At 52.4% G+C, this 16,171-nt stretch overlaps 26 non-coding genes and 39 pseudogenes across 26 annotated transcripts; all 65 read left to right on the top strand.

Moving 5' to 3' along the window:
• Positions 1 to 5: 5 nt before the first annotated feature.
• LOC143979484 (5S ribosomal RNA) lies at positions 6 to 124 on the top strand (annotated as a pseudogene).
• Positions 125 to 233: 109 nt separating this feature from the next.
• Positions 234 to 352, top strand: LOC143977413 (5S ribosomal RNA). The gene has a single exon (XR_013273693.1). It is a non-coding gene; the product is annotated as a 5S ribosomal RNA (ribosomal RNA).
• Positions 353 to 461: 109 nt separating this feature from the next.
• LOC143978539 (5S ribosomal RNA) lies at positions 462 to 580 on the top strand (annotated as a pseudogene).
• Positions 581 to 690: 110 nt separating this feature from the next.
• Positions 691 to 809, top strand: LOC143976421 (5S ribosomal RNA). The gene has a single exon (XR_013272729.1). It is a non-coding gene; the product is annotated as a 5S ribosomal RNA (ribosomal RNA).
• A 109-nt stretch (positions 810 to 918) lies between these two features.
• LOC143977827 (5S ribosomal RNA) lies at positions 919 to 1,037 on the top strand (annotated as a pseudogene).
• Positions 1,038 to 1,147: 110 nt separating this feature from the next.
• LOC143978116 (5S ribosomal RNA) lies at positions 1,148 to 1,266 on the top strand (annotated as a pseudogene).
• Positions 1,267 to 1,375: 109 nt separating this feature from the next.
• LOC143978403 (5S ribosomal RNA) lies at positions 1,376 to 1,494 on the top strand (annotated as a pseudogene).
• A 109-nt stretch (positions 1,495 to 1,603) lies between these two features.
• On the top strand, positions 1,604 to 1,722 carry LOC143976566 (5S ribosomal RNA). Its single transcript, XR_013272868.1, has one exon. It is a non-coding gene; the product is annotated as a 5S ribosomal RNA (ribosomal RNA).
• Positions 1,723 to 1,831: 109 nt separating this feature from the next.
• On the top strand, positions 1,832 to 1,950 carry LOC143977752 (5S ribosomal RNA; annotated as a pseudogene).
• Positions 1,951 to 2,059: 109 nt separating this feature from the next.
• On the top strand, positions 2,060 to 2,178 carry LOC143977339 (5S ribosomal RNA). Its single transcript, XR_013273623.1, has one exon. It is a non-coding gene; the product is annotated as a 5S ribosomal RNA (ribosomal RNA).
• Positions 2,179 to 2,287: 109 nt separating this feature from the next.
• On the top strand, positions 2,288 to 2,406 carry LOC143978027 (5S ribosomal RNA; annotated as a pseudogene).
• Positions 2,407 to 2,515: 109 nt separating this feature from the next.
• Positions 2,516 to 2,634, top strand: LOC143980070 (5S ribosomal RNA). Its single transcript, XR_013274214.1, has one exon. It is a non-coding gene; the product is annotated as a 5S ribosomal RNA (ribosomal RNA).
• Positions 2,635 to 2,743: 109 nt separating this feature from the next.
• On the top strand, positions 2,744 to 2,862 carry LOC143976937 (5S ribosomal RNA). The gene has a single exon (XR_013273227.1). It is a non-coding gene; the product is annotated as a 5S ribosomal RNA (ribosomal RNA).
• A 109-nt stretch (positions 2,863 to 2,971) lies between these two features.
• On the top strand, positions 2,972 to 3,090 carry LOC143979483 (5S ribosomal RNA; annotated as a pseudogene).
• A 109-nt stretch (positions 3,091 to 3,199) lies between these two features.
• Positions 3,200 to 3,318, top strand: LOC143977412 (5S ribosomal RNA). The gene has a single exon (XR_013273692.1). It is a non-coding gene; the product is annotated as a 5S ribosomal RNA (ribosomal RNA).
• A 109-nt stretch (positions 3,319 to 3,427) lies between these two features.
• Positions 3,428 to 3,546, top strand: LOC143978538 (5S ribosomal RNA; annotated as a pseudogene).
• Positions 3,547 to 3,656: 110 nt separating this feature from the next.
• LOC143976420 (5S ribosomal RNA) lies at positions 3,657 to 3,775 on the top strand. The gene has a single exon (XR_013272728.1). It is a non-coding gene; the product is annotated as a 5S ribosomal RNA (ribosomal RNA).
• Positions 3,776 to 3,884: 109 nt separating this feature from the next.
• LOC143977825 (5S ribosomal RNA) lies at positions 3,885 to 4,003 on the top strand (annotated as a pseudogene).
• Positions 4,004 to 4,113: 110 nt separating this feature from the next.
• LOC143978115 (5S ribosomal RNA) lies at positions 4,114 to 4,232 on the top strand (annotated as a pseudogene).
• A 109-nt stretch (positions 4,233 to 4,341) lies between these two features.
• LOC143978402 (5S ribosomal RNA) lies at positions 4,342 to 4,460 on the top strand (annotated as a pseudogene).
• A 109-nt stretch (positions 4,461 to 4,569) lies between these two features.
• Positions 4,570 to 4,688, top strand: LOC143976565 (5S ribosomal RNA). Its single transcript, XR_013272867.1, has one exon. It is a non-coding gene; the product is annotated as a 5S ribosomal RNA (ribosomal RNA).
• A 109-nt stretch (positions 4,689 to 4,797) lies between these two features.
• LOC143977751 (5S ribosomal RNA) lies at positions 4,798 to 4,916 on the top strand (annotated as a pseudogene).
• A 109-nt stretch (positions 4,917 to 5,025) lies between these two features.
• Positions 5,026 to 5,144, top strand: LOC143977118 (5S ribosomal RNA). Its single transcript, XR_013273403.1, has one exon. It is a non-coding gene; the product is annotated as a 5S ribosomal RNA (ribosomal RNA).
• Positions 5,145 to 5,253: 109 nt separating this feature from the next.
• LOC143977870 (5S ribosomal RNA) lies at positions 5,254 to 5,372 on the top strand (annotated as a pseudogene).
• Positions 5,373 to 5,481: 109 nt separating this feature from the next.
• LOC143978928 (5S ribosomal RNA) lies at positions 5,482 to 5,599 on the top strand (annotated as a pseudogene).
• A 109-nt stretch (positions 5,600 to 5,708) lies between these two features.
• LOC143977750 (5S ribosomal RNA) lies at positions 5,709 to 5,827 on the top strand (annotated as a pseudogene).
• A 327-nt stretch (positions 5,828 to 6,154) lies between these two features.
• Positions 6,155 to 6,273, top strand: LOC143976716 (5S ribosomal RNA). Its single transcript, XR_013273012.1, has one exon. It is a non-coding gene; the product is annotated as a 5S ribosomal RNA (ribosomal RNA).
• A 109-nt stretch (positions 6,274 to 6,382) lies between these two features.
• On the top strand, positions 6,383 to 6,501 carry LOC143977115 (5S ribosomal RNA). Its single transcript, XR_013273400.1, has one exon. It is a non-coding gene; the product is annotated as a 5S ribosomal RNA (ribosomal RNA).
• Positions 6,502 to 6,610: 109 nt separating this feature from the next.
• LOC143977113 (5S ribosomal RNA) lies at positions 6,611 to 6,729 on the top strand. The gene has a single exon (XR_013273398.1). It is a non-coding gene; the product is annotated as a 5S ribosomal RNA (ribosomal RNA).
• A 109-nt stretch (positions 6,730 to 6,838) lies between these two features.
• LOC143978241 (5S ribosomal RNA) lies at positions 6,839 to 6,957 on the top strand (annotated as a pseudogene).
• A 109-nt stretch (positions 6,958 to 7,066) lies between these two features.
• Positions 7,067 to 7,186, top strand: LOC143978822 (5S ribosomal RNA; annotated as a pseudogene).
• A 109-nt stretch (positions 7,187 to 7,295) lies between these two features.
• LOC143979652 (5S ribosomal RNA) lies at positions 7,296 to 7,404 on the top strand (annotated as a pseudogene).
• A 1,279-nt stretch (positions 7,405 to 8,683) lies between these two features.
• On the top strand, positions 8,684 to 8,802 carry LOC143976337 (5S ribosomal RNA). Its single transcript, XR_013272650.1, has one exon. It is a non-coding gene; the product is annotated as a 5S ribosomal RNA (ribosomal RNA).
• A 109-nt stretch (positions 8,803 to 8,911) lies between these two features.
• Positions 8,912 to 9,031, top strand: LOC143978478 (5S ribosomal RNA; annotated as a pseudogene).
• Positions 9,032 to 9,140: 109 nt separating this feature from the next.
• Positions 9,141 to 9,259, top strand: LOC143977766 (5S ribosomal RNA; annotated as a pseudogene).
• A 109-nt stretch (positions 9,260 to 9,368) lies between these two features.
• LOC143978616 (5S ribosomal RNA) lies at positions 9,369 to 9,488 on the top strand (annotated as a pseudogene).
• A 109-nt stretch (positions 9,489 to 9,597) lies between these two features.
• Positions 9,598 to 9,716, top strand: LOC143978469 (5S ribosomal RNA; annotated as a pseudogene).
• A 109-nt stretch (positions 9,717 to 9,825) lies between these two features.
• Positions 9,826 to 9,944, top strand: LOC143979308 (5S ribosomal RNA; annotated as a pseudogene).
• A 109-nt stretch (positions 9,945 to 10,053) lies between these two features.
• On the top strand, positions 10,054 to 10,172 carry LOC143976511 (5S ribosomal RNA). Its single transcript, XR_013272815.1, has one exon. It is a non-coding gene; the product is annotated as a 5S ribosomal RNA (ribosomal RNA).
• A 109-nt stretch (positions 10,173 to 10,281) lies between these two features.
• On the top strand, positions 10,282 to 10,401 carry LOC143978914 (5S ribosomal RNA; annotated as a pseudogene).
• A 109-nt stretch (positions 10,402 to 10,510) lies between these two features.
• LOC143977025 (5S ribosomal RNA) lies at positions 10,511 to 10,629 on the top strand. Its single transcript, XR_013273312.1, has one exon. It is a non-coding gene; the product is annotated as a 5S ribosomal RNA (ribosomal RNA).
• A 109-nt stretch (positions 10,630 to 10,738) lies between these two features.
• On the top strand, positions 10,739 to 10,857 carry LOC143977631 (5S ribosomal RNA). Its single transcript, XR_013273847.1, has one exon. It is a non-coding gene; the product is annotated as a 5S ribosomal RNA (ribosomal RNA).
• Positions 10,858 to 10,966: 109 nt separating this feature from the next.
• On the top strand, positions 10,967 to 11,086 carry LOC143979013 (5S ribosomal RNA; annotated as a pseudogene).
• Positions 11,087 to 11,195: 109 nt separating this feature from the next.
• On the top strand, positions 11,196 to 11,314 carry LOC143978437 (5S ribosomal RNA; annotated as a pseudogene).
• A 109-nt stretch (positions 11,315 to 11,423) lies between these two features.
• Positions 11,424 to 11,542, top strand: LOC143978692 (5S ribosomal RNA; annotated as a pseudogene).
• A 109-nt stretch (positions 11,543 to 11,651) lies between these two features.
• On the top strand, positions 11,652 to 11,770 carry LOC143978823 (5S ribosomal RNA; annotated as a pseudogene).
• A 109-nt stretch (positions 11,771 to 11,879) lies between these two features.
• Positions 11,880 to 11,998, top strand: LOC143980125 (5S ribosomal RNA). The gene has a single exon (XR_013274268.1). It is a non-coding gene; the product is annotated as a 5S ribosomal RNA (ribosomal RNA).
• A 109-nt stretch (positions 11,999 to 12,107) lies between these two features.
• LOC143980100 (5S ribosomal RNA) lies at positions 12,108 to 12,226 on the top strand. The gene has a single exon (XR_013274244.1). It is a non-coding gene; the product is annotated as a 5S ribosomal RNA (ribosomal RNA).
• A 109-nt stretch (positions 12,227 to 12,335) lies between these two features.
• On the top strand, positions 12,336 to 12,454 carry LOC143977958 (5S ribosomal RNA; annotated as a pseudogene).
• A 109-nt stretch (positions 12,455 to 12,563) lies between these two features.
• LOC143978615 (5S ribosomal RNA) lies at positions 12,564 to 12,683 on the top strand (annotated as a pseudogene).
• A 109-nt stretch (positions 12,684 to 12,792) lies between these two features.
• LOC143978468 (5S ribosomal RNA) lies at positions 12,793 to 12,911 on the top strand (annotated as a pseudogene).
• A 109-nt stretch (positions 12,912 to 13,020) lies between these two features.
• On the top strand, positions 13,021 to 13,139 carry LOC143979307 (5S ribosomal RNA; annotated as a pseudogene).
• Positions 13,140 to 13,248: 109 nt separating this feature from the next.
• Positions 13,249 to 13,367, top strand: LOC143976510 (5S ribosomal RNA). The gene has a single exon (XR_013272814.1). It is a non-coding gene; the product is annotated as a 5S ribosomal RNA (ribosomal RNA).
• A 109-nt stretch (positions 13,368 to 13,476) lies between these two features.
• On the top strand, positions 13,477 to 13,596 carry LOC143978912 (5S ribosomal RNA; annotated as a pseudogene).
• A 109-nt stretch (positions 13,597 to 13,705) lies between these two features.
• Positions 13,706 to 13,824, top strand: LOC143977023 (5S ribosomal RNA). The gene has a single exon (XR_013273310.1). It is a non-coding gene; the product is annotated as a 5S ribosomal RNA (ribosomal RNA).
• A 109-nt stretch (positions 13,825 to 13,933) lies between these two features.
• LOC143977620 (5S ribosomal RNA) lies at positions 13,934 to 14,052 on the top strand. The gene has a single exon (XR_013273846.1). It is a non-coding gene; the product is annotated as a 5S ribosomal RNA (ribosomal RNA).
• A 109-nt stretch (positions 14,053 to 14,161) lies between these two features.
• LOC143978477 (5S ribosomal RNA) lies at positions 14,162 to 14,281 on the top strand (annotated as a pseudogene).
• A 109-nt stretch (positions 14,282 to 14,390) lies between these two features.
• On the top strand, positions 14,391 to 14,509 carry LOC143978436 (5S ribosomal RNA; annotated as a pseudogene).
• A 109-nt stretch (positions 14,510 to 14,618) lies between these two features.
• Positions 14,619 to 14,737, top strand: LOC143976422 (5S ribosomal RNA). The gene has a single exon (XR_013272730.1). It is a non-coding gene; the product is annotated as a 5S ribosomal RNA (ribosomal RNA).
• Positions 14,738 to 14,846: 109 nt separating this feature from the next.
• LOC143978691 (5S ribosomal RNA) lies at positions 14,847 to 14,965 on the top strand (annotated as a pseudogene).
• Positions 14,966 to 15,074: 109 nt separating this feature from the next.
• On the top strand, positions 15,075 to 15,193 carry LOC143979178 (5S ribosomal RNA; annotated as a pseudogene).
• Positions 15,194 to 15,302: 109 nt separating this feature from the next.
• LOC143978277 (5S ribosomal RNA) lies at positions 15,303 to 15,421 on the top strand. Its single transcript, XR_013273917.1, has one exon. It is a non-coding gene; the product is annotated as a 5S ribosomal RNA (ribosomal RNA).
• A 109-nt stretch (positions 15,422 to 15,530) lies between these two features.
• LOC143976636 (5S ribosomal RNA) lies at positions 15,531 to 15,649 on the top strand. The gene has a single exon (XR_013272935.1). It is a non-coding gene; the product is annotated as a 5S ribosomal RNA (ribosomal RNA).
• Positions 15,650 to 15,758: 109 nt separating this feature from the next.
• LOC143977957 (5S ribosomal RNA) lies at positions 15,759 to 15,877 on the top strand (annotated as a pseudogene).
• Positions 15,878 to 15,986: 109 nt separating this feature from the next.
• LOC143976296 (5S ribosomal RNA) lies at positions 15,987 to 16,105 on the top strand. The gene has a single exon (XR_013272611.1). It is a non-coding gene; the product is annotated as a 5S ribosomal RNA (ribosomal RNA).
• The last annotated feature ends 66 nt before the right edge of the window (positions 16,106 to 16,171 follow it).

Here is a 16,171-nt window from a genome sequence, read left to right as displayed (position 1 = left end):
AGATCGCCTACGGCCACATCACCCTGAATGCGCTCGATCTCGTCTGATCTCGGATGCTAAGCATTGTCTGGTCTGGTTAGTACCTGGATGCGAGACCGCCTGGGAATACCAGGTGCCGTAGGCTTTTTTCCATTATGTTGTTGGCTTTGGCGACCTGCTGTATTTTTCCTCTCGATTGCCCGAGGTGACCACCTTGGCTTTTTTCAAGAGAGTTGTAAGTAGGGTGCAAGATCGCCTACGGCCACATCAACCTGAAAGCGCTCGATCTCGTCTGATCTCGGATGCTAAGCAGGGGCGGGCCTGGTTAGTACCTGGATGGGAGACCGCCTGGGAATACTAGGTGCCGTAGGCTTTTTTCCATTATGTTGTTGGCTTTGGCGACCTGCTGTATTTTTCCTCTCGATTGCCCGAGGTGACCACTTTGGCTTTTGTCAAGAGAGTTGTAAGTAGGGTGCAAGATCGCCTCCGGCCACATTACCCTGAATGCGCTCGATCTCGTCTGATCTCGGATGCTAAGCAGGGTCGGGCCTGGTTAGTATCTGGATGGGAGACCGCCTGTGAATACCAGGTGCCGTAGGCTTTTTTTCCATTATGTTGTTGGCTTTGGCGACCTGCTGTATTTTTCCTCTCGATTGCCCGAGGTGACCACCTTGGCTTTTGTCAAGAGAGTTGTAAGTAGGGATCAAGATTGCCTATGGCCACATCACCCTGAATGCGCTCGATCTCGTCTGATCTCGGATGCTAAGCAGGGTCGCGCCTGGTTAGTACCTGGATGGGAGACCGCCTGGGAATACCAGGTGCCGTAGGCTTTTTTCCATTATGTTGTTGGCTTTGGCGACCTGCTGTATTTTTCCTCTCGATTGCCCGAGGTGACCACCTTGGCTTTTGTCAAGAGAGTTGTAAGTAGGGTGCAAGATCGCCTACTGCCACATCACCCTGAATGTGCTCGATCTCGTCTGATCTCGGATGCTAAGCAGGGTCGGGCCTGGTTAGTACCTGGATGGGAGACCGCCTGAGAATACCAGGTGCCGTAGGCTTTTTTTCCATTATGTTGTTGGCTTTGGCGACCTGCTGTATTTTTCCTCTCGATTGCCTGAGGTGACCACCTTGGCTTTTGTCAAGAGTGTTGTAAGTAGGGTACAAGATCGATTACGGCCACATCACCTTGAATGCGCTCGATCTCGTCTGATCTCGGATGCTAAGCAGGGTCTGGCCTGGTTAGTACCTGGATGGGAGACCGCCTGGGAATACCAGGTGCCGTAGGCTTTTTTCCATTATGTTGTTGGCTTTGGCGACCTGCTGTATTTTTCCTCTCGACTGCCCGAGGTGACCACCTTGGCTTTTGTCAAGAGAGTTGTAAGTAGGGTTCAAGATTACCTAATGCCACATCACCCTGAATGCGCTCGATCTCGTCTGATCTCGGATGCTAAGCAGGGTCGGGCCTGGTTAGTACCTGGATGGGAGACCGCCTGGGAATACCAGGTGCCGTAGGCTTTTTTCCATTATGTTGTTGGCTTTGGCGACCTGTTGCATTTTTCCTCTCGATTGCCCGAGGTGACCACCTTGGCTTTTGTCAAGAGAGTTGTAAGTAGGGTGCAAGATCGCCTACGGCCACATCACCCTGAATGTGCTCGATCTCGTCTGATCTCGGATGCTAAGCAGGGTCGGGCCTGGTTAGTACCTGGATGGGAGACCGTCTGGGAGTACCAGGTGCCGTAGGCTTTTTTCCATTATGTTTTTGGCTTTGGCGACCTGCTGTATTTTTCCTCTCGATTGCCCGAGGTGACCACCTTGGCTTTTGTCAAGAGAGTTGTAAGTAGGGTGCAAGATCCCCTACGGCCACATCACCCTGAATGCGCTCGATCTCGTCTGATCTCGGAAGCTAAGCAGGGTCTGGCCTGGTTAGTACCTGGATGAGTGACCGCCTGGGAATACCAGGTGCCGTAGGCTTTTTTCCATTATGTTGTTGGCTTTGGCGACCTGCTGTATTTTTCCTCTCGATTGCCCGAGGTGACCACTTTGGCTTTTTTCAAGAGAGTTGTAAGTAGGGTGCAAGATCGCCTGCGGCCACATCACACTGAATGCGCTCGATCTCGTCTGATCTCGGATGCTAAGCAGGGTCGGGCCTGGTTAGTACCTGGATGGGAGGCCGCCTGGGAATACCAGGTGCCGTAGGCTTTTTTCCATTATGTTGTTGGCTTTGGCGACATGCTGTATTTTTCCTCTCGATTGCCCGAGGTGACCACCTTGGCTTTTGTCAAGAGAGTTGTAAGTAGGGTGCAAGATCGCCTGCGGCCACATCACCCTGAATGCGCTCGATCTCGTCTGATCTCGGATGGTAAGCAGGGTCGGGCCTGGTTAGTACCTGGATGGGAGACCGTCTGGGAATACCAGGTGCCCTAGGCTTTTTTCCATTATGTTGTTGGCTTTGGCGACCTGCAGTTTTTTTCCTCTCGATTGCCCGAGGTGACCACCTTGGCTTTTGTCAAGAGAGTTGTAAGTATGGTGCAAGACCGCCTACGGCCACATCACCCTGAATGCGCTCGATCTCGTCTGATCTCGGATGCTAAGCAGGGTCGGGCCTGGTTAGTACCTGGATGGGAGACCGCCTGGGAATACTAGGTGCCGTAGGCTTTTTTCCATTATGTTGTTGGCTTTGGCGACCTGCTGTATTTTTCCTCTCGATTGCCCGAGGTGACCACCTTGGCTTTTGTCAAGAGAGTTGTAAGTAGGGATCAAGATTGCCTACTGCCACATCACCCTGAATGCGCTTGATCTCATCTGATCTCGGATGCTAAGCAGGGTCGGGCCTGGTTAGTACCTGGATGGGAGACCGCCTGGGAATACCAGGTGCCGTAGGCTTTTTTCCATTATGTTGTTGGCTTTGGCGACCTGCTGTATTTTTCCTCTCGATTGCCCGAGGTGACCACCTTGGCTTTTGTCAAGAGAGTTGTAAGTAGGGTGCAAGATCGCCTACGGCCACATCACCCTGAATGCGCTCGATCTCGTCTGATCTCGGATGCTAAGCATTGTCTGGTCTGGTTAGTACCTGGATGCGAGACCGCCTGGGAATACCAGGTGCCGTAGGCTTTTTTCCATTATGTTGTTGGCTTTGGCGACCTGCTGTATTTTTCCTCTCGATTGCCCGAGGTGACCACCTTGGCTTTTTTCAAGAGAGTTGTAAGTAGGGTGCAAGATCGCCTACGGCCACATCAACCTGAAAGCGCTCGATCTCGTCTGATCTCGGATGCTAAGCAGGGGCGGGCCTGGTTAGTACCTGGATGGGAGACCGCCTGGGAATACTAGGTGCCGTAGGCTTTTTTCCATTATGTTGTTGGCTTTGGCGACCTGCTGTATTTTTCCTCTCGATTGCCCGAGGTGACCACTTTGGCTTTTGTCAAGAGAGTTGTAAGTAGGGTGCAAGATCGCCTCCGGCCACATTACCCTGAATGCGCTCGATCTCGTCTGATCTCGGATGCTAAGCAGGGTCGGGCCTGGTTAGTATCTGGATGGGAGACCGCCTGTGAATACCAGGTGCCGTAGGCTTTTTTTCCATTATGTTGTTGGCTTTGGCGACCTGCTGTATTTTTCCTCTCGATTGCCCGAGGTGACCACCTTGGCTTTTGTCAAGAGAGTTGTAAGTAGGGATCAAGATTGCCTATGGCCACATCACCCTGAATGCGCTCGATCTCGTCTGATCTCGGATGCTAAGCAGGGTCGCGCCTGGTTAGTACCTGGATGGGAGACCGCCTGGGAATACCAGGTGCCGTAGGCTTTTTTCCATTATGTTGTTGGCTTTGGCGACCTGCTGTATTTTTCCTCTCGATTGCCCGAGGTGACCACCTTGGCTTTTGTCAAGAGAGTTGTAAGTAGGGTGCAAGATCGCCTACTGCCACATCACCCTGAATGTGCTCGATCTCGTCTGATCTCGGATGCTAAGCAGGGTCGGGCCTGGTTAGTACCTGGATGGGAGACCGCCTGAGAATACCAGGTGCCGTAGGCTTTTTTTCCATTATGTTGTTGGCTTTGGCGACCTGCTGTATTTTTCCTCTCGATTGCCTGAGGTGACCACCTTGGCTTTTGTCAAGAGTGTTGTAAGTAGGGTACAAGATCGATTACGGCCACATCACCTTGAATGCGCTCGATCTCGTCTGATCTCGGATGCTAAGCAGGGTCTGGCCTGGTTAGTACCTGGATGGGAGACCGCCTGGGAATACCAGGTGCCGTAGGCTTTTTTCCATTATGTTGTTGGCTTTGGCGACCTGCTGTATTTTTCCTCTCGACTGCCCGAGGTGACCACCTTGGCTTTTGTCAAGAGAGTTGTAAGTAGGGTTCAAGATTACCTAATGCCACATCACCCTGAATGCGCTCGATCTCGTCTGATCTCGGATGCTAAGCAGGGTCGGGCCTGGTTAGTACCTGGATGGGAGACCGCCTGGGAATACCAGGTGCCGTAGGCTTTTTTCCATTATGTTGTTGGCTTTGGCGACCTGTTGCATTTTTCCTCTCGATTGCCCGAGGTGACCACCTTGGCTTTTGTCAAGAGAGTTGTAAGTAGGGTGCAAGATCGCCTACGGCCACATCACCCTGAATGTGCTCGATCTCGTCTGATCTCGGATGCTAAGCAGGGTCGGGCCTGGTTAGTACCTGGATGGGAGACCGTCTGGGAGTACCAGGTGCCGTAGGCTTTTTTCCATTATGTTTTTGGCTTTGGCGACCTGCTGTATTTTTCCTCTCGATTGCCCGAGGTGACCACCTTGGCTTTTGTCAAGAGAGTTGTAAGTAGGGTGCAAGATCCCCTACGGCCACATCACCCTGAATGCGCTCGATCTCGTCTGATCTCGGAAGCTAAGCAGGGTCTGGCCTGGTTAGTACCTGGATGAGTGACCGCCTGGGAATACCAGGTGCCGTAGGCTTTTTTCCATTATGTTGTTGGCTTTGGCGACCTGCTGTATTTTTCCTCTCGATTGCCCGAGGTGACCACTTTGGCTTTTTTCAAGAGAGTTGTAAGTAGGGTGCAAGATCGCCTGCGGCCACATCACACTGAATGCGCTCGATCTCGTCTGATCTCGGATGCTAAGCAGGGTCGAGCCTGGTTAGTACCTGGATGGGAGACCGCCTGGGAATACCAGGTGCCGTCGGCTTTTTTCCATTATGTTGTTGGCTTGGGCGACTTGCTGTATTTTTCCTCTCGATTGCCCGAGGTGACCACCTTTGCTTTTGTCAAGAGAGTTGTAAGTAGGGTGCAAGATCGCCTACGGCCACATCACCCTGAATGCGTTCGATCTCGTCTGATCTCGGATGCTAAGCGGGGTCGGGCCTGGTTAGTACCTGGATTGGAGACCGCCTGGGAATACCAGGTGCCGTAGGCTTTTTTCCATTATGTTTTTGGCTTTGCCGACCTGCTATATTTTTCCTCTCGATTGCCCGAGGTGACCACCTTGGCTTTTGTCAAGAGAGTTGTAAGTAGGGTGCAAGATCGCCTACGGCCACATCACCCTGAATGCGCTTGATCTCGTCTGATCTCGGATGCTAAGCAGTGTCGGCCTGGTTAGTACCTGGATGGTAGACCGCCTGGGAATACCAGGTGCCGTAGGCTTTTTTCCATTATGTTGTTGGCTTTGGCGACCTGCTGTATTTTTCCTCTCGATTGCCCGAGGTGACCACCTTGGCTTTTTTCAAGAGAGTTGTAAGTAGGGTGCAAGATCGCCTGCGGCCACATCATCCTGAATGCGCTCGATCTCGTCTGATCTCGGATGCTAAGCAGGGTCGGGCCTGGTTAGTACCTGGATTGGAGACCGCCTGGGAATACCAGGTGCCGTAGGCTTTTTTCCATTATGTTGTTGGCTTTGCCGACCTGCTATATTTTTCCTCTCGATTGCCCGAGGTGACCACCTTGGCTTTTGTCAAGAGAGTTGTAAGTAGGGTGCAAGATCGCCTACGGCCACATCACCCACAATGCGCTCGATCTCCGATGCTAAGCAGCGTCGGGCCTGGTTAGTACCTGGATGGGAGACCGCCTGGGAATACCAGGTGCCGTAGGCTTTTTTCCATTATGTTGTTGGCTTTGGCGACCTGCTGTATTTTTCCTCTCGATTGCCCGAGGTGACCACCTTAGCTTTTGTCAAGAGAGTTGTAAGTAGGGTGCAAGATTGCCTACGGCCACATCACCCTGAATGCGCTCTATCTCGTCTGATCTCGGATGCTAAGCAGGGTTGGGCCTGGTTAGTACCTGGATGGGAGACCGCCTGGGAATACCAGGTGCCGTAGGCTTTTTTCCATTATGTTGTTGGCTTTGGCGACCTGCTGTATTTTTCCTCTCGATTGCCCGAGGTGACCACCTTGGCTTTTGTCAAGAGAGTTGTAAGTAGGGTGCAAGATCGCCTATGGCCACATCACCCTGAATGCACTCAATCTCGTCTGATCTCGGATGCCAAGCAGGGTCGGGCCTGGTTAGTACCTGGATGGGAGACCGCCTGGGAATACCAGGTGCCGTAGGCTTTTTTCCATTATGTTGTTGGCTTTGGCGACCTGCTGTATTTTTCCTCTCGATTGCCCGAGGTGACCACCTTGGCTTTTGTCAAGAGAGTTGTAAGTAGGGTGCAAGATCGCCTATGGCCACATCACCCTGAATGCACTCAATCTCGTCTGATCTCGGATGCCAAGCAGGGTCGGGCCTGGTTAGTACCTGGATGGGAGACCGCCTGGGAATACCAGGTGCCGTAGGCTTTTTTCCATTATGTTGTTGGCTTTGGCGACCTGCTGTATTTTTCCTCTCGATTGCCCGAGGTGACCACCTTGGCTTTTGTCAAGAGAGTTGTAAGTAGGGTGCAAGATCGTCTACGGCCACATCACCCTGAATGCGCTCGATCTCGTCTGATCTCTGATGCTAAGCAGGGTCGGGCCTGGTTAGTACCTGGATGGGAGACAGCCTGGGAATACCAGGTGCCGTAGGCTTTTTTCCATTATGTTGTTGGCTTTGGCGACCTGCTGTATTTTTCCTCTCGATTGCCCGAGGTGACCACCTTGGCTTTTGTCAAGAGAGTTGTAAGTAGGGTGCAAGATCGCCTACGGCCACATCACCCTGAATGCGCTCGATCTCATCTGATCTCGCATGCAAAGCAGGGTCGGGCCTGGTTAGTACCTGGATATGGAGACCGCCTGGGAATACCAGGTGCCGTAGGCTTTTTTCCATTATGTTGTTGGCTTTGGCGACCTGCTGTATTTTTCCTCTCGATTGCCCGAGGTGACCACCTTGGCTTTTGTCAAGAGAGTTGTAAGTAGGCTGCAAGATTGCCTATGGCCACATCACCCTGAATGCGCTCGATCTCGGATGCCAAGCAGGGTCGGGCCTGGTTAGTACATGGATGGGAGACCGCCTGGGAATACCAGGTGCCGTACGCTTTTTTCCATTATGTTGTTGGCTTTGGCGACCTGCTGTATTTTTCCTCTCGATTGCCCAAGGTGACCACCTTGGCTTTTGTCAAGAGAGTTGTAAGTAGGGTGCAAGATCGCCTACGGCCACATCACCCTGGATGCGCTCGATCTCGTCTGATCTCGGATGCTAAGCAGCGTCTCATCTGGTTAGTACCGTATATACTCGAGTATAAGCCGAGATTTTCAGCCTCTTTTTTGAGGCTGAAAGTGCCCCCTCGGCTTATACTCGAGTCATCGCTGTCTGCCTGCTCGATCAGCGTGTCGAGCAGACAGACAGCGGCCATTCTATTCTAATTCAAAAGCCGCGCCTCCGGCTCCGCCTTCGCCTGTGATAGGCGGAACACTGAATTTCCCAGCAGCCTGTGTTCCGCCTATCACGGACATCCGCTCATCCTCGTACTACGGACGAGGATGAAAGGATGGCCGTGATAGGCGGAACACAGACTGCTGGGAAATTGTGTTCCGCCTATCACAGACAGGGAGGCGCGGCATTTGAACAGGAAAATGGGCGCCGACGAAGAGCGGTGATCCTGGGACGGGACCGGACGGAGGCTCGGCTCGGCTCGGGACGGGACGGGACCGGACGGAGTCTCGGGACGGGACGGGACCGGACCGGACGGAGGCTCGGCTCGGGACAGGACGGGACCGGACGGAGGCTCGGGACCGGACGGAGGCTGGGGACACAGGTAGGCTGGACACACAAGGCCTCACACACACACACACACACACACACATGGATGGACACACACACAGGGATGGACACACACACAGGGATGGATGGATGGACGGACACACACACAGGGATGGATGGATGGATGGATGGATGGACGGACACACACACAGGGATGGATGGATGGATGGACACACACACACACACAGGGATGGATGGATGGATGGACACACACACACACAGGGATGGATGGATGGATGGACACACACACAGGGATGGATGGATGGATGGACACACACACAGGGATGGACAGGCATATCTCACCCTCGGCTTATACACGAGTCAATAGGTTTCCCAGTTTTTTGGGGGTAAATTGGGGGCCTCGGCTTATAATCGGGTCGGCCTATACTCGAGTATATACGGTACCTGGATGGGAGACCGCCTGGGAATACCAGGTGCCGTAGGCTTTTTTCCATTATGTTGTTGGCTTTGGCGACCTGCTGTATTTTTCCTCTCGATTGCCCGAGGTGACCACCTTGGCTTTTGTCAAGAGAGTTGTAAGTAGGGTGCAAGATCGCCTACGGCCACATCACCCTGAATGCGCTTGATCTCGTCTGATCTCTGATGCTAAGCAGGGTCGGGCCTGGTTAGTACCTGGATGGGAGACCGCCTGGGAATACCAGGTGCCGTAGGCTTTTTTCCATTATGTTGTTGGCTTTGGCGACCTGCTGTATTTTTCCTCTCGATTGCCCGAGGTGACCACCTTGTCTTTTGTCAAGAGAGTTGTAAGTAGGGTGCAAGATCGCCTACGGCCACATCACCCTGAATGCGCTCGATCTCATCTGATCTCGCATGCTAAGCAGGGTCGGGCCTGGTTAGTACCTGGATATGGAGACCGCCTGGGAATACCAGGTGCCGTAGGCTTTTTTCCATTATGTTGTTGGCTTTGGCGACCTGCTGTATTTTTCCTCTCGATTGCCCGAGGTGACCACCTTGGCTTTTGTCAAGAGAGTTGTAAGTAGGAAGCAAGATCGCCTACGGCCACATCACCCTGAATGCGCTCGATCTCGTCTGATCTCAGATGTTAAGCAGGGTGGGCCCTGGTTAGTACCTGGATGGGAGACCACCTGGGAATATCAGGTGCCGTAGGCTTTTTTCCATTATGTTGTTGGCTTTGGCGACCTGCTGTATTTTTCCTCTCGATTGCCCGAGGTGACCACCTTGGCTTTTGTCAAGAGAGTTGTAAGTAGGGTGTAAGATCGCCTACGGCCACATCACCCTGAATGCGCTCGATCTCATCTGATCTCGCATGCAAAGCAGGGTCGGGCCTGGTTAGTACCTGGATATGGAGACTGCCTGGGAATACCAGGTGCCGTAGGCTTTTTTCCATTATGTTGTTGGCTTTGGCGACCTGCTGTATTTTTCCTCTCGATTGCCCGAGGTGACCACCTTGGCTTTTGTCAAGAGAGTTGTAAGTAGGGTGCAAGATTGCCTACGGCCACATCACCCTGAATGCGCTCGATCTCGTCTGATCTCGGATGCCAAGCAGGGTCGGGCCTGGTTAGTACATGGATGGGAGACCGCCTGGGAATACTAGGTGCCTTAGGCTTTTTTCCATTATGTTGTTGGCTTTGGCGACCTGCTGTATTTTTCCTCTCGATTGCCCGAGGTGACCACCTTGGCTTTTGTCAAGAGAGTTGTAAGTAGGGTGCAAGATCGCCTATGGCCACATCACCCTGAATGCGCTCCGTCTCATCTGATCTCGAATGCTAAGCAGGCTCGGGCCTGGTTAGTAACTGAATGGGAGACCGCCTGGGAATACCAGGTGCCGTAGGCTTTTTTCCATTATGTTGTTGGCTTTGGCGACCTGCTGTATTTTTCCTCTTGATTGCCCGAGGTGACCACCTTGGCTTTTGTCAAGAGAGTTGTAAGTAGGGTGCAAGAGTGCCTACGGCCACATCACCCTGAATGCGCTCGATCTCGTCTGATCTCGGATGCTAAGCAGGGTCGGGCCTGGTTAGTACCTGGATGGGAGACCGCCTGGGAATACCAAGTGCCGTAGGCTTTTTTCCATTATGTTGTTGGCTTTGGTGACCTGCTGTATTTTTCCTCTCGATTGCCCAAGGTGACCACCTTGGCTTTTGTCAAGAGATTTGTAAGTAGGGTGTAAGATCGCCTACGGCCACATCACCCAGAATGCGCTCGATCTCGTCTGATCTCTGGATGCTAAGCAGGGTCGGGCCTGGTTAGTACCTGGATGGGAGACCGCCTGGGAATACCAAGTGCCGTAGGCTTTTTTCCATTATGTTGTTGGCTTTGGTGACCTGCTGTATTTTTCCTCTCGATTGCCCAAGGTGACCACCTTGGCTTTTGTCAAGAGATTTGTAAGTAGGGTGTAAGATCGCCTACGGCCACATCACCCAGAATGCGCTCGATCTCGTCTGATCTCGAATGCTAAGCAGGGTCGGGCCTGGTTAGTACCTGGATAGGAGACCGCCTGGGAATACCAGGTGCCGTAGGCTTTTTTCCATTATGTTGTTGGCTTTGGCGACCTGCTGTATTTTTCCTCTCTATTGCCCGAGGTGACCACCTTGGCTTTTGTCAAGAGAGTTGTAAGTAGGGTGCAAGATCGCCTACGGCCACATCACCCTGATTGCGCTCGATCTCATCTGATCTCGGATGCTAAGCAGGGTCGGGCCTGGTTAGTACCTGGATGGGAGACCGCCTGGGAATACCAGGTGCCGTAGGCTTTTTTCCATTATGTTGTTGGCTTTGGCGACCTGCTGTATTTTTCCTCTCGATTGCCCGAGGTGACCACCTTGTCTTTTGTCAAGAGAGTTGTAAGTAGGGTGCAAGATCGCCTACGGCCACATCACCCTGAATGCGCTCGATCTCATCTGATCTCGCATGCTAAGCAGGGTCGGGCCTGGTTAGTACCTGGATATGGAGACCGCCTGGGAATACCAGGTGCCATAGGCTTTTTTCCATTATGTTGTTGGCTTTGGCGACCTGCTGTATTTTTCCTCTCGATTGCCCGAGGTGACCACCTTGGCTTTTGTCAAGAGAGTTGTAAGTAGGAAGCAAGATCGCCTACGGCCACATCACCCTGAATGCGCTCGATCTCGTCTGATCTCAGATGTTAAGCAGGGTGGGCCCTGGTTAGTACCTGGATGGGAGACCACCTGGGAATGGCAGGTGCCGTAGGCTTTTTTCCATTATGTTGTTGGCTTTGGCGACCTGCTGTATTTTTCCTCTCGATTGTCCGAGGTGACCACCTTGGCTTTTGTCAAGAGAATTGTAAGTAGGGTCCAAGTTCGCCTATGGCCACATCACCCTGAATGCGCTCGATCTAATCTGATCTCGGATGCTAAGCAGGGTCCGGCCTGGTTAGTACCTGGATAGGAGACCGCCTGGGAATACCAGGTGCCGTAGGCTTTTTTCCATTATGTTGTTGGCTTTGGCGACCTGCTGTATTTTTCCTCTCGATTGCCCGAGGTGACCACCTTGGCTTTTGTCAAGAGAGTTGTAAGTAGGGTGCAATATCGCCTACGACGACATCACTCTGAATGCGCTCGATCTCGTCTGATCTCGGATGCTAAGCAGGGTCGGGCCTGGTTAGTACCTGGATGGGAGACCGCCTTGGAATACAAGGTGCCGTAGGCTTTATTCCATTATGTTGTTGGCTTTGGCGACCTGCTGTATTTTTCCTCTCGATTGCCCGAGGTGACCACCTTGGCTTTTGTCAAGAGAGTTGCAAGTAGGTTGCAAGATCGCCTACGGCCACATCACCCTGAATGTGCTCGATCTCGTCTGATCTCGGATGCTAAGCAGGGTTGGGCTTGGTTAGTACCTGGATGGGAGACCGCCTGGGAATACCAGGTGCCGTAGGCTTTTTTCCATTATGTTGTTGGCTTTGGCGACCTGCTGTATTTTTCCTCTCGATTGCCCGAGGTGACCACCTTGGCTTTTGTCAAGAGAGTTGTAAGTAGGGGGCAAGATCGCCTACGGCCACAACACCCTGAATGCGCTCGATCTCATCTGATCTCGGATGCTAAGCAGGGTCGGGCCTGGTTAGTACCTGAATGGGAGACCGCCTGGGAATACCAGGTGCCGTAGGCTTTTTTCCATTATGTTGTTGGCTTTGGCGACCTGCTGTATTTTTCCTCTCGATTGCCCGACGTGACCACCTTGGCATTTGTCAAGAGAGTTGTAAGTAGGAAGCAAGATCGCCTACAGCCACATCACCCTGAATGCGCTCGATCTCGTCTGATCTCGGATGCTAAGCAGGGTGGGCCCTGGTTAGTACCTGGATGGGAGACCACCTGGGAATATCAGGTGCCGTAGGCTTTTTTCCATTATGTTGTTGGCTTTGGCGACCTGCTGTATTTTTCCTCTCGATTGCCCGAGGTGACCACCTTGGCTTTTGTCAAGAGAGTTGTAAGTAGGGTGTAAGATCGCCTACGGCCACATCACCCTGAATGCGCTCGATCTCATCTGATCTCGCATGCAAAGCAGGGTCGGGCCTGGTTAGTACCTGGATATGGAGACTGCCTGGGAATACCAGGTGCCGTAGGCTTTTTTCCATTATGTTGTTGGCTTTGGCGACCTGCTGTATTTTTCCTCTCGATTGCCCGAGGTGACCACCTTGGCTTTTGTCAAGAGAGTTGTAAGTAGGGTGCAAGATTGCCTACGGCCACATCACCCTGAATGCGCTCGATCTCGTCTGATCTCGGATGCCAAGCAGGGTCGGGCCTGGTTAGTACATGGATGGGAGACCGCCTGGGAATACTAGGTGCCTTAGGCTTTTTTCCATTATGTTGTTGGCTTTGGCAACCTGCTGTATTTTTCCTCTCGATTGCCCGAGGTGACCACCTTGGCTTTTGTCAAGAGAGTTGTAAGTAGGGTGCAAGATCGCCTATGGCCACATCACCCTGAATGCGCTCCGTCTCATCTGATCTCGAATGCTAAGCAGGCTCGGGCCTGGTTAGTAACTGAATGGGAGACCGCCTGGGAATACCAGGTGCCGTAGGCTTTTTTCCATTATGTTGTTGGCTTTGGCGACCTGCTGTATTTTTCCTCTTGATTGCCCGAGGTGACCACCTTGGCTTTTGTCAAGAGAGTTGTAAGTAGGGTGCAAGAGTGCCTACGGCCACATCACCCTGAATGCGCTCGATCTCGTCTGATCTCGGATGCTAAGCAGGGTCGGGCCTGGTTAGTACCTGGATGGGAGACCGCCTGGGAATACCAAGTGCCGTAGGCTTTTTTCCATTATGTTGTTGGCTTTGGTGACCTGCTGTATTTTTCCTCTCGATTGCCCAAGGTGACCACCTTGGCTTTTGTCAAGAGATTTGTAAGTAGGGTGTAAGATCGCCTACGGCCACATCACCCAGAATGCGCTCGATCTCGTCTGATCTCTGGATGCTAAGCAGGGTCGGGCCTGGTTAGTACCTGGATGGGAGACCGCCTGGGAATACCAAGTGCCGTAGGCTTTTTTCCATTATGTTGTTGGCTTTGGTGACCTGCTGTATTTTTCCTCTCGATTGCCCAAGGTGACCACCTTGGCTTTTGTCAAGAGATTTGTAAGTAGGGTGTAAGATCGCCTACGGCCACATCACCCAGAATGCGCTCGATCTCGTCTGATCTCGAATGCTAAGCAGGGTCGGGCCTGGTTAGTACCTGGATAGGAGACCGCCTGGGAATACCAGGTGCCGTAGGCTTTTTTCCATTATGTTGTTGGCTTTGGCGACCTGCTGTATTTTTCCTCTCTATTGCCCGAGGTGACCACCTTGGCTTTTGTCAAGAGAGTTGTAAGTAGGGTGCAAGATCGCCTACGGCCACATCACCCTGATTGCGCTCGATCTCATCTGATCTCGGATGCTAAGCAGGGTCGGGCCTGGTTAGTACCTGGATGGGAGACCGCCTGGGAATACCAGGTGCCGTAGGCTTTTTTCCATTATGTTGTTGGCTTTGGCGACCTGCTGTATTTTTCCTCTCGATTGCCCGAGGTGACCACCTTGTCTTTTGTCAAGAGAGTTGTAAGTAGGGTGCAAGATCGCCTACGGCCACATCACCCTGAATGCGCTCGATCTCATCTGATCTCGCATGCTAAGCAGGGTCGGGCCTGGTTAGTACCTGGATATGGAGACCGCCTGGGAATACCAGGTGCCGTAGGCTTTTTTCCATTATGTTGTTGGCTTTGGCGACCTGCTGTATTTTTCCTCTCGATTGCCCGAGGTGACCACCTTGGCTTTTGTCAAGAGAGTTGTAAGTAGGAAGCAAGATCGCCTACGGCCACATCACCCTGAATGCGCTCGATCTCGTCTGATCTCAGATGTTAAGCAGGGTGGGCCCTGGTTAGTACCTGGATGGGAGACCACCTGGGAATGGCAGGTGCCGTAGGCTTTTTTCCATTATGTTGTTGGCTTTGGCGACCTGCTGTATTTTTCCTCTCGATTGCCCGAGGTGACCACCTTGGCTTTTGTCAAGAGAGTTGTAAGTAGGGTGTAAGATCGCCTACGGCCACATCACCCTGAATGCGCTCGATCTCATCTGATCTCGGATGCTAAGCAGGGTCGGGCCTGGTTAGTACCTGAATGGGAGACCACCTGGAAATACCAGGTGCCGTAGGCTTTTTTCCATTATGTTGTTGGCTTTGGCGACCTGCTGTATTTTAACTCTCGATTGTCCGAGGTGACCACCTTGGCTTTTGTCAAGAGAATTGTAAGTAGGGTCCAAGTTCGCCTATGGCCACATCACCCTGAATGCGCTCGATCTAATCTGATCTCGGATGCTAAGCAGGGTCCGGCCTGGTTAGTACCTGGATAGGAGACCGCCTGGGAATACCAGGTGCCGTAGGCTTTTTTCCATTATGTTGTTGGCTTTGGCGACCTGCTGTATTTTTCCTCTCGATTGCCCGTGGTGACCACCTTGGCTTTTGTCAAGAGAGTTGTAAGTAGGGTGCAATATCGCCTACGACGACATCACTCTGAATGCGCTCGATCTCGTCTGATCTCGGATGCTAAGCAGGGTCGGGCCTGGTTAGTACCTGGAAGGGAGACCGCCTTGGAATACAAGGTGCCGTAGGCTTTATTCCATTATGTTGTTGGCTTTGGCGACCTGCTGTATTTTTCCTCTCGATTGCCCGAGGTGACCACCTTGGCTTTTGTCAAGAGAGTTGCAAGTAGGTTGCAAGATCGCCTACGGCCACATCACCCTGAATGCGCTCGATCTCGTCTGATCTCGGATGCTAAGCAGGGTTGGGCTTGGTTAGTACCTGGATGGGAGACCGCCTGGGAATACCAGGTGCCGTAGGCTTTTTTCCATTATGTTGTTGGCTTTGGCGACCTGCTGTATTTTTCCTCTCGATTGCCCGAGGTGACCACCTTGGCTTTTGTCAAGAGAGTTGTAAGTAGGGGGCAAGATCGCCTACGGCCACAACACCCTGAATGCGCTCGATCTCATCTGATCTCGGATGCTAAGCAGGGTCGGGCCTGGTTAGTACCTGAATGGGAAACCGCCTGGGAATACCAGGTGCCGTAGGCTTTTTTCCATTATGTTGTTGGCTTTGGCGACCTGCTGTATTTTTCCTCTCGATTGCCCGACGTGACCACCTTGGCATTTGTCAAGAGAGTTGTAAGTAGGAAGCAAGATCGCCTACAGCCACATCACCCTGAATGCGCTCGATCTCGTCTGATCTCGGATGCTAAGCAGGGTGGGCCCTGGTTAGTACCTGGATGGGAGACCACCTGGGAATATCAGGTGCCGTAGGCTTTTTTCCATTATGTTGTTGGCTTTGGCGACCTGCTGTATTTTTCCTCTCGATTGCCCGAGGTGACCACCTTGGCTTTTGTCAAGAGAGTTGTAAGTAGGGTGTAAGATCGCCTACGGCCACATCACCCTGAATGCGCTCGATCTCATCTGATCTCGGATGCTAAGCAGGGTCGGGCCTGATTAGTACCTGGATGGGAGACCGCCTGGAAATACCAGGTGCCGTAGGCTTTTTTCCATTATGTTGTTGGCTTTGGCGACCTGCTGTATTTTTCCTCTCGATTGCCCGAGGTGACC

Source organism: Lithobates pipiens, unplaced genomic scaffold (genome assembly GCF_037356315.1).
Source record: "Lithobates pipiens isolate NorthernLeopardFrog02 unplaced genomic scaffold, aLitPip1_a1.2 Scaffold_13, whole genome shotgun sequence".
NCBI lineage: Eukaryota > Metazoa > Chordata > Amphibia > Anura > Ranidae > Lithobates > Lithobates pipiens.
Note: the sequence above shows the minus strand (reverse complement) of the source record. Positions and strands in the feature narration are given on the sequence as shown.